This window comes from Oncorhynchus mykiss, chromosome 13, assembly GCF_013265735.2.
Source record: "Oncorhynchus mykiss isolate Arlee chromosome 13, USDA_OmykA_1.1, whole genome shotgun sequence".
NCBI lineage: Eukaryota > Metazoa > Chordata > Actinopteri > Salmoniformes > Salmonidae > Oncorhynchus > Oncorhynchus mykiss.
The window spans coordinates 31,476,884-31,488,927 of NC_048577.1; the positions used below are offsets into that span (position 1 = coordinate 31,476,884).

Sequence of the window (12,044 nt, forward strand, 5' to 3'; positions counted from 1 at the left end):
CCTAGTGGTTAAAAAGTTGGGCCAGTAATCGAAAAGTTGCTGGATCGACTCCCCGAGCTGACAAGGTCAAAATCTGTCATTCTTCCCCTGAGCAACTCAGTTAATCCACTGTTCCCCGGGCTGTGGATGTTGATTAAGGCAGAACCTCTCTGTTTCAGATGGGTTGGGTTAAATGTGGAAGACACAGTTCAGTTGAAGGCGTTCAGTTGTACAATTGACTAGGTATCCCCCTTAACCCCGAAGCATTATGAGTTGGAGGATGATGGGAGGTCCAAGTGGATTTTGTTGGCCAAAGTTCAAGAGATGAATGCAGGTAACCTGACCGTGGGGCTTTATGTAGTTGGAGATGGTCTTCTGCTGTTCTGCTGGGCAATGGAAAAACTAAATGTCCTCCTCTGGAACGGTGTGTAACATCTCACTATGTGTGCATCTAGGTGAAGGGGTTTATAAGTGAGTGTTTGTGCGTGCGCATGTGCGCGCATGCGCGAACGAATGGTGGTTGATGCAAGAGTGTGTCTCATAATTAATGTGTGTCTCACAATAATGAGTTGATATGAGTGTCAAACTACAATGGGATCAATCCCCATGATACTGACAGGCAGGCAGCAGCCTCTGAGTTTCCCACTCCTCACAGCAGTGGACCATCCTCTTCAGTGAATTTCATTTTTTTTGTTTTAAATAAAACATTTTAAAAGTTTTCCTTTTCAGATCAAACTCTACTAAATATATTCACATGTCACCAAATAATTTATTAAAACACACTGTTTTGCAATGAAGGTCTACAGTAGCCTCAACAGTACTCTGCAGGGTAGCATCATGATGTAGCCGGAGGACAGCTAGCTTCAGTCCTCCTCTGGGTACATTGAATTCAATACAAAACTTAGGAGGCTCGTGGTTCTCATGCCCTTCCATAGACTTACACAGTAATTATGACAACTTCCGGAGGACGTTCTCCAGCCTATCAGAGCTCCTGCAGCATGAACTGACGTTGTCCACCCAATCAAATGATCAGAGAATGAATCTAGTACTGAAAGCATAAGCTACAGCTAGCTAGCACTGCAGTGCATAAAATGTGGTGAGTAGTTGACTAAAAGAAAGCGAAAGACAATAGTTGAACAATTTTGAACAAATTAATTTCTTCCAAAATGTAGGACAAGCAAGAGAGAGATTGAGAGATTTCATATATTTTTTAAACATTTAGTTTCACTTACTGAGCTAATAAATGCAGCTAGCTAGTTTAGACGACTCAAACACCCTGCTCAAACAGAGGGATGCTATGTTAGCTAGCTGGCTATGAATTTCCAACACAACACGGGAACTCTTCCAAGTCAAGGTGAGCTTTTTGTTTTACTAATTTATTGTTCTAAACTGCTTACTGAGTGTACACTGTAACTTTACTGCATGATTGTAGCGGGTTTACTGACACATTAGTTCTATTAGCTATGTTGACAATGACGTTACTTTAGCTAATATGGTGACAGCGTTGTAGGCTGTGTGTAGCGGTTATGATATGGTTTGGCTTGGAGTTTTTTTTTGGTCTGGCCACATACAGCAGAAGTCCACAAACTAAGGGGAAAGGTGAGAAGAGGAGAGTGTAAAGAGGTGAGAAGGAATACAATGTGGCTGCTATGAAAGTGAACTGTGTTTACGATTGATCAGGGGTGTATTCATTCAGCTGATTCTGTTAGCAAACGTTTGCAAATGTTGGACTAATGATTACACCCTAGATCAGCTAGATGCAGGCAAGAGTGTGCAAGGCAGTATTGAATGTGTCACTTTCTGTTGGCTAATGATTGCTAATTGCAGGTAACCTTTTAAGTGGGGGAAGATACATATTTTCATCACATCTCTGTTACACTCTTAGAAAAAAGGTTCTATCTAGAACTTAAAAGGGTTCTTCACCTGCCCCCATAGGAGAACCCTTTGAAGAACCCATTTGGGTTCCATGTAGAACCCTTTCCGCAGAGGATTCTACATGGATCTTAAAAGGGTTCTACCTGGAACCAAAAAGGGTTCTCATATGGGGACAGCCAAAGAACCCTTTTGGAATCCTTTTTTCTAAGCGTGTGTGTGTGTACACGTGTGTGTGTGTGTGTGTGTGTGTGTGTGTGTGTGTGTGTGTGTGTGTGTGCGTGTGTGTGTGTGCGTGTGCGTGTGCGTGTGCGCGTGCGCGTGTGTGTGTGTGTGTGTGAGGTAGTTTTTGAATTGCGAGTGATGCCTTTCGGACTGTAGAATGCAGCTGTGCTTTAGTTTCCTACAGCTCAGTTTAAAAGACTGCCCACGTAAAAATTCAAACATGCACTCTGGATCCGTCCGCACACAATTAGCTGGTCCCATCTAACATCTAACAACCTCTCACCTACACAATCCCACACAAACAAATACTCTTCTTCCAAGTAATCATGACATTTTCCTATTCTTCCACCCACTGGCACACAGCTAGCTACCCACTCACTCAAACTCACTCAAACATACGTGCACTGCACACACAGAAATTTCACCCACACACATCTATGTGGAATTGTAGAAAATATATACAGTAGATAATAAGTATAACTGTAGTTTGATGTATGTGGGGCTGCTACACTGGTACTGGTACACTGGTATTAGCTGGCTAGATTGATCATCTCTGTTGGATTGGTACTCTAATCCCATCCATGTTCCATGGTCATTAATCTGCCCGTGCCCGAGTCAGGGATTGGGGATGAAATATGCTTCATTAACTGCGGTGCTACATCGCTCTGTAGAGGCCTGCTCTGGTGTGATCTGGTTTGGTTGCAGGCAAACACACACAATAACATGCTTGTACTACTCCACCATTATAGACAGGGTTTGTGGAGAGACACCTCAAGAAGAAGGAGGACGAAAGTTACTCTATCACACACTGCAGCAGCAAACCAAACCAGAGGCAGAACCCTTGAACACATAGCTACCGCCAAGTGGAAGGTGTACCACACAAGAACTCAGTTACCTGCACTGACACATCCCTTAAATCTCCCCACAGCCCACCCTTCCACCACGCTCCTGTGCACATCCCCATCACTCCTGTGCTGTACTGGGTATCCCAGTCGATCCCAGCTGCAAAAAATACGACGGTATATTTCACAAGGCTGTATTTCACACTCCAAAATCAGTGAATTCCTAGAAAATCCTGATGTGATACAGTCTAGAGTCATGCATCACACCCCTCACATTCACTTCTAATGAAAGAGGAGTGATGGGGTGTGAGATACTCTATGTAGTGAAAAGGAGATGGGCACCGATGTCAATTCAACATCTATTCCAGGTCTTTTTTGTGAATGGGATTTTACGGTTTTCTGCAGCCGCACAGTTGATACTCATGACGCTCTCTCTGTCCCCTCATCCCTCTCTCTTTCAATCCCTATCTCTCTCTCTCTCTCTACATTTCTGCAATTCTGCCTGCTGCATGCATCAACCTGTTCTCTCTTTCAATGTTCTCAGACAGTTTCCTCAAGACACACCATTTCAATCTACACATCTCTTTCTATATTCCTCTGCTCACAAGTAACAGTGCACTGCATTACCGCCTCTCCTTCTCTTTCTCGTTCCGTCTCGCTCTCTTTCTCTCTCCCTCCTCTCTCTCTACTTCTGTCCCTCACTTCATCGCTACCCCCCCCCTCTCTCTACTCCTTTTATTCTGGATGCCCAACCCTCCTCTTTTTCTCCTGCCAACTCATTATTCCCCTCATTCCCTCCATATGTCAGTTTATGCTTTCTCTCTTCACTCTCGCGTGCTCTCTTTCTCCCTCTCCTCTCTGTCCCATTAACTCCCTTGTGGTTGCTGAAGTTCTCCCCATCCCTCTATCCCTCTCTCTCCATCCCTCTCTCTCCCCCATATATACTTCAGGCTGCCCGTACTTTGCAGCACCAACGACAGTTTCCCAGAAATATAACGTCACTCTTACAGGCTGCTGTTTGCATGCCAGGAGTGCAGCTCTGTTTCTACAGATGTTATCAAAGGGGAGCAATCTGGAGTGAGAGATGAGGCAATCAGGGAGTAGTGGAGAAGGGGAAAGGAAGGGTAGGGAGGCAGGTTGGAGGGAAGTGTCCCAAAGTCTGTCGTAAAGTCACACTGATCGTCTCTGTATCTAAAGCCTGCATTATGACAAGTATACCCACCCGCACAGCCAACATCACTGATTATTTCCATTTGGACCCCCCTCCACACATTGCATCTCGTATTAAAGCGTACACTCAAACTCAATTCAGCTTTCTCTCTCTCTCTCTGTTAGCCTGCATGGTGTGTGCTGCTGGAGCAGCCGCTCAAGCACAGCATTAGCACCAGACCCACAGAAGAGCTATCTAATAGACGTTCTATACCCCTCCTCGCACCCCCCCTCCCTTCCCATTTCCCTCCTTCCCTCTCACCCTCTCTCAATCTCTTTCTCTAAATACAGTGCACACACACATTGAATCAAACATACACCATTTCGGGGACCAATCAGAGTTCAGGTCTTATTTGTGAATGGGATTTTACGGAGAGGCAGAGCTGCCGCTGCTTTATGCTTTCTGTAGCCGCACAGCTGATACACCAACATTTTCCTGATATTTTCTCTATCCATCTCCATCCCTCTCTCCCTTTTTGCAATTCTGCCCACTGCATGCATCAATCTCTTTCTCTATTCTCAGACAGTTTCTTCAAGACACACCATTTCAAACTAAATCTCTTTCTATATTCCTCTCTTCTCACAAGTCACAGTGCACTGCATTACCGTCTCTCCTCTCCACTCCTCTCTCCCTCTTCTTTTTCCACTTCATCTCTTCTCATTTCGGATTCTCCCCACTCCCTCTCTCTTCCTTTCCCTCGTCCTGTCTGCCTCCAGAATCAGTGATAGTTGAGGGAAGCAGAGCCCCTCTCTCCTCTCCTCTTCCCCTATTTCTTACCTTTGTGAGAGTCTGTGTCCCGGTTGGTGCTAGGGCTTCAGGGGGATTGTCGGACGGGCAGAGGGACAGACGGACGGACCAGGAGCCTGGGAACCTTCTGTGAGCCAAAGAAAGGAGGAGAGAAAAAAAAGAGAGACAGAGAGAGAAATAAAGAAAGGTAGAAAGAGAAAGAGAGCGGGCAGTGCTGCTGAAGAGGGAGAGAGAGCACTGAGTGGCTAGAGGTGAGATGAAGGGGAGAGAGAGAGGGAGGGAAAGATAAATGGAGAGGGAGGGAGAGAGGGAGAGAGGGCTGGATTGGGATAGGAGGGGATTTTGTGATGTTTAAGAGGAGGGAGGGATTGCAGCAGAGTGGAGGGAGAGAGTGGAAGAAGGGATGGGGAGAGGAAGGGTGGCTAGGGAGATGGAGAAGAGTTGAGGGAGGAGGGAGGGGAATAGAGGATAAGAACTTGAGGCAGGAAAGAAATGAAAAAGTGATGGAAGAGGGAAGAGTGTGGAGAAGGAGCACAAAGTGGAGCGAGGGATGAACCTCCTACAGATGAAGTTCTGATGAGAGATGGAGAGATGGTGATGATAGACAAGAGAACATGTCAGTTTGGCCTGGGGCTGGGGGTGAGTGCACTTAGGAGTGAAAGGTTACGTGAAGGAGATCAGAGGAAAAAAAGAACACAAATAAATAGAGAGAAAGATTACATTGAAATTCCCCTTCTTTCTCTGTCATCTGTCGTATGGTTATTTAGAAGGATATTTTGAGGCTATTTTATACAAGATGCCTCTAGACAGTAGAAACTGATCTTGGGTCAGGTGTGTGTTTTCACCCTCATGGTTTAAGTTAGGCTTTGGGGGAGGCTGAGTTGGTTCTAGATCAGTGCCCGAGGATAACTTATATCCTTACCATATGCATTACAGAATGAGAAATATCCCCATATCAACCTGCTGTTCCAACCTGGACTCAGGGGTAGACATAACATAGTAAATGTAAATCTGGGACACCCCATTTCGTATGATATGTTCCATATTACAATTCTAATGATATGTTATAAATTGCAACTCATACAATATGTTACGAATTGCAATACGTAGAATTTGTTTCCGATACATATGTTATGAATTCCAATTTATTGTGGCTAACGTTAGCTAGGTGGCGAGGTGGCTAATACTAACATTAGCTAGGTGGCTAACGTTAGCTAGGCTAGGGCTTAGGGGTTAAGGTTACGGCTAAGGTTAGGAGTTGGGTTAAAGAGTTAAGGTTTAGGGTTAGGGGAAAGGTTAGCTAACATGCTAAGTAGTTGAAAGTAGCTAAAAAGTAGTAAGTAGTTGCTAATTAGCTAAAATGCTAAAGTTTTCTGTGATGAGATTCAAACACGTTCGCATTATATGCCTTCCCATCCAGTTTGACCATCTGTTTTTTGCAACCATAACAAATGTAACATATCATACTAATTTGAGTGTCCCAGATTTACATGTATTATGTTATGTCTAGTCTATTAGACTTGGCTGGCTGTTCTAGACCTTGGCTCAGTGTTAGTTCTGGAATTCACAAAGTGTCTCTGACAGGAGTGCTGATCTAGGATGAACTTAGAGTTTTAGATCAAAATTATTTTGATCAGGAGGACCTGATCCTTGATTAGCATCCCTACTATAAGTTGCTTTGTGAATAGGTGAAGGGGTCCCAGTTGATTTGCAGTGTTTGAGATGTTGAGAAGTCAGAGTGGACTTCTGCCTTAGTGATTGGAAAGGCTTTAGGTCCAGGGGTCCAGCATAGGGATTTTGACTTGACTTGAAAGCTGGGATACAGTGCTGCTCGCTACAACAGTATAGGACATAAAAGAGACAGAATTGTCTATGAAAAGCTAGTTTATGAAAGCTACATTCAGCCACTGCCCGAGCATTGGAAAGTGTGATTGCATCATCATCCTTCCTCAACTACATGTCATTAGCTGTGTGTGTGTATGTGTGTGTGTGTGTGGGGGATAGAGATGGGGCTGCTTTAAGACTAAGCCAACACAATGTGCTGTGGATGCGCACCCCCCCCCCCCCCCCCTCTATATATCTCATTCAAAGGCAGTTTTAGAGAGTTCTCCTCTGCTCTGCCAGCCCACTGCCATATCTCCCCAATCTCCCCAAAGCAATTCACTTAGATTAAAACCACAGGTGCCTTATAATTACAATAATGTATCTATAAAGGGGAGGCCGAACTTAACAGCTCCCTCCCATCCATCCCTCTCTATCTATTGGTCTAAATGGTCCTATACAGTTACATTATGATCTCATTATCCGTACAGAAAGACATCATTTAAAATGTTTCCACTTCTGAATAATAACCTGCTATAAAACATATCGGAATAGAATAGGGTGAATCAATCAGACGCTACTTTGTGTGTCATGCTGTGGGATCAGAGGAGGCTGGTGGGTTGAGCTATAGGTGGACGGGCTCATTGTAATGGCTGGAATAGAAACCACATGCTTGACTCCGTTCCATTAACTCCATTCCAGCCGTTACAAGGAGCCCTTCTTCATATAGCTCCTCCCACCAGCTTCCTCTGTGTGGGATGCTATTGGCTCTAATATTTCATAATGATGACACACTAAGGTAATCACACATTAGTGCAAGTCCTTAATGTGACCTAGTAGCTGGAAAGGATGCATGATGAAATGTCTATCAGTAACAAAAAGAAGAAGCCCTTGAGAAAAGCCATTTTATGAGATGTGTATAATTATCTCCTGAAAATAAAGGATTCTTCTGAAAATCTGTTTCTGAGAAGAATGCCTATTAGGAAAACAGTCCATATGATTGTGAACTCACTATGGAATGGTTTTCTAAAAAGAAACATTGCATTGAAAATCAACTGAAAATTAGGATTCCTTTTCTGATCAAGTGAATGAGAGTAACATGTTGTTGTCACTAGATGGGAGTGGTGAGGTTAATATGAATTGCGTTTTCCTAGGGGCATTTAGAGGTTTATTAAATAAAGGTTAAATAAAAAATACATATTTGTTTTCTTTCCTGGATCAGCTGATGATGGTCGACAATATCACTAGACAACTAGCCTACAGCTAGACACCAATGCGCATCCAACATACGATAATAACAGTAGTTCTATAGTTGACTCTTTCGGTTAGAAGCATTACATTTTGCAACGGCATAGCTCTACACTATTTTAGATTTGTGTTACCATGAAAACTGTTTTCACAGTGAAACGTAAGGAAACGTCACGTAGGCATAGTTACACTTAGACCTGCAGTGCATTTTTGCTGATCTCCAAGATCTTTGATTCGTACAGGGTTTAAGTTCAGTGTTCTAATTCAATTGTTGAATGCTTAATGACAAATAGCACTGTCATAAATGTCATTAGTGTAAGGAAAGAAAGGTGTGTTTCACGATTTGTGAAGACTCCAAGCATTAACACATGAACTATGGGCAACTCATGAACTAGGGTGTAAAACGTGTTTTGATTCAACTCGTATTACTATATATTGAATGTAGGATACCTATTCTGGGTGTGTTCATGTGGCAGTAGTGTAGACCTAGTGCAAGGTAAACACACGCAAACACTGTTAACCGCCTTTTTTATGCGTTTAAGGTATAAGCAGTATTACTTTTTTTCACCGCAACCGGCAGTCAGAGTTTACGCACATATCACTGGCTACTGGTAAACGTTTTTGAAGTTCATGGTAATATACATTGTAGCCTAGTCTAGTAAGTTGACCATCCTGTATTTCCCGGGACAGTTTCAGCCCCATTTCAGGTGTCCCGACTTTTCAGGCTACAAAAAAATGTAAATTTGTCAGTAAGAGCATCAATTAATGTAGGCCTAATCAATATAGAACTAATTAATGTAGGCCTAACCAATATAGAACTAATTAATGTAGGCCTAATCAATTGCAATCTGCAGATGTCCCTAGGCATACTTTTTGGTGTTTTGTAACAGATGTCTATTTCCATTCATCAAATGGCACTGGTAAACAGGCAGTTTGGATGCTGGAATTATTTTGGAGTGGACGAACATGCCTACTTTTTGAAGTGATTTGTTTGACAATCAGATGAAAATATCATGACTGCTTATGTTCATGCCACATTAAAAGGTAATGCATTTTTTATTATTAGGCTCATAAAAAGGTTTCAATACAGAGACCCCGAATGTCATGGTGTATTTTCGCACTGCATAATGGTGATATAGAAGTAGGCTTACTTATGCAGAGTGCGGATTACAATCATACACATATCACTAATATAATCAAGGATGGGAAGGGCATTTGTGAACTTGTGTTGAGAACAGTAAGGACTTGCTCATTAGTTACTGTATGTATACATTTCTCTCAACACTATAACGTGTGAAAGTGCAAACCAACAACTAATATTAGATGATAGAATAAAATCTCCATCAAATACCCACAAAACAATTCTAAGAGCACATTTTTCAGAGAAAGAAAAGAGGAACTACTTGGTTTGACACTTGCTTACAGGAAGTTAAAGAAAGTGAGACAACAACACATTCAAACACTTCAGAGGGGTATACTACAAAGCAGAATCTAGCCAGCTAACTTTTATAAATAACCAGAAATAACTATTGATGTTCTAGTTAATTAAGAAAGATAAACTTAGATGTGTGTTTTTGGTTGTTGAGCCAATAAGACCATGCCCATGTCAAGATTATCTTGAATTTAAAAACATGTTTTTTAATGAAAACTTGCTTAAACAATCTGGCTAACTCCTTGATCCTCCTTAGTCCTGCCAGTCCTGTCAGTTGTCACAATGCTTTACAGTAACCCGGCCTAGTCCTCAAAGACCAAGAAAAGCAGAAGCGAGAGCACAGTGGCCAGAAAAAAACTCAGTCGAGGGAAGAAACATAGAAAGGAGACCCGGGTCAGATGTGTAGCCCGACCTCTTCTCACTGGACTGAGTAGAGATTAAGAGTATGTCAGATTGTTTTAACCTAAACAACAAGGTCCAACATAGTATACTTGATAAGCCACAGAAAGGGATGCTTTTGTGAAAAGTCAGGTGTTCTCTCAACTGGTGTTTTCTCAAATGCAGAACAGCAAACACACCTGACTGACTAGAGGAGTGTTTCTGGGTACGTGACCAGGTGGACTCTGGTGCGAGTGAAGTGAACAGCGTTGCTGAGAGAATCTGATTTGAGCTCAGGGACTCAGGGGTTAATTGTATGTGTGACTTTGACACAGACATGCCAGGTTTGTCATTAGAAGGGCACTGTATGACTGCTGCTCATGAGGGATAGGGGTGAGAGGCCCTAAGGAAATATAATAGAATCAAATTGAATAGAAATGAATAGAATCAAATATAATAACTTTATTTGAATACAACAGTAGATGTTCAGAGAGCTTACAGCCAGGAACAGATGGCAAAGGGATGGTTTATTTGTGGTAGTTATGGAAGTGAAGTAAAAACAACATAATAAGGCCTTGTTGCATCCCAAATGGAAACCTATTACATAGAGTGCACTCATTTTCTGGGTGAAAGTAGTGCATAATGTAGGGAATAAGGTCCCATTTGTGACGCAGACCCTGACTTGATCACAGGCCAGACACTAGAATATGGAATATGACACCCAGTGCCATAATTGAAATTGCGAAATTATGGCACTGCGTTTCGTTTTATTTCAATGTCAATTTCCTACCGTCACTAGTGGCAACGCGAGCGCCTATTACCATCTAGTACGATCGATCTTCAAGGCATTCCTAGACGATCACCAAGTATTTTATTGTGGAAAAACCAACGAACGATAAAGGCTTGCGCTCCTTTTTTAAAACCGTGTTGATCTGTTGCAAGTAGATGCACTTGATTAAAAAGTCCTGCGCACCGGTTAGCAAAGTGTTCCCATGAAACAAACTCCGCCAACCCGGCGGACCGGCAAATCTGTGACTAAATCGAGTGCAACTACTGTGCTGCCCAATCGGATAGCTCAAATCACCGTGCCTACAGAGTCAAGGTTAATAGGCTACTAGCCTACGTAAGATTGAATAACTTTTCAATTCATGTCCACAGAGAGACTGTTTACGAATACAGCAAATAACTGTTGTTTTTATGAGTGAGTTCATGTTTAAGTTTATATTCAGCACTGTTTCGCTCGAGTTTCGCCATCAGGTGGAAGACGGTGTCCCCTCGCTCTGGTCAGTCTCACCGGAGGAAAGGAAGGAGAGAGCGGGGACCGTGAGAGGCGGTTGGGAAAAATCGTTTTAAACCGTCATCCAACTCGGAATTCCAAGTCGGAGCTCGGGCATCTTTCTAGAGCTCCGACTTTTCGACCTGAAGATCACTGATGTCGTAATTTGATCTCGTTGACGATCAGATGCAGGTACCATCAGTCCAGTAAAATAAAAAAGCAAATTATTTAAATTCATGCTCAGTGCCTCACAAGTGCTAAACCAACTGATCTATTTTGTTATCAAAGCTCGAGTTTTGAAATATAATATGGTCTGATTAATAATATTGGCAGGCCAATCATATAGCCAATATGCTCTGATAATGTATTAGGCCTACAGCGCAAACCTCATTCCTACAAAACTGCATGTGTGAGGTTAATGTACAAATAAATCATCTGAGCAGTAGATCTCAGCTTGCTTTTTGACTGCGAAAGTGATCTTGACTTAGAAAAGTTTGGTGACCACTGATCTACAGCACGCATTTAGCAAAATAGTTCTCAGTTTAATCGGACTATTCTCTCAACATTGATTTAATTTACTTATCTCGGCAATCTGTCGGTTTTCTGTATAGTTGTCTAATGTTGGTGGGTCATATTATTATGTTTTAATGTTTGCCCTGAATCACTATGATAAACACAGTAGTATAGTTTTTCTTGAGTATATAAGTCCAAAGTGTAGCAGTACAGGTGTGGTGGCATAGCAGAAATATCATAATGCCGTGAACCAAGCAGTTGTGATTTCAAATCCCAGATGATGACATATTGAATAATAATTATTGTATAAATAACATACACAATGTAGTCAAGTGTGTCAAATATGTAAGATGAAAACACCGTTAAAAGCACTGTGTGTGTATCATAGACACTGTTTTTGTTGTCCAAAAACACGTTTTCACATGTGAAGTGTTCTAAAAACACGTAAATTCACATGTGAAATGTCACGTGAAGTTTTCCAAAACCACATATTTTTTCCAT

At 42.2% G+C, this 12,044-nt stretch overlaps 1 protein-coding gene across 1 annotated transcript in view; it reads right to left on the reverse strand.

Annotated features, from left to right (window-relative positions):
* The window catches only part of LOC110486120 (parvalbumin-7), a 38,740-nt gene extending 33,607 nt beyond the window's left edge, over window positions 1-5,133 (reverse strand). Inside the window, exon 1 of the mRNA XM_021557490.2 lies at window positions 4,906-5,133. The gene's annotated coding sequence lies outside the window, so the exon portion shown is untranslated. The remainder of the gene's footprint in view (window positions 1-4,905) is intronic.
* Between the last annotated feature and the right edge of the window lie 6,911 nt (window positions 5,134-12,044).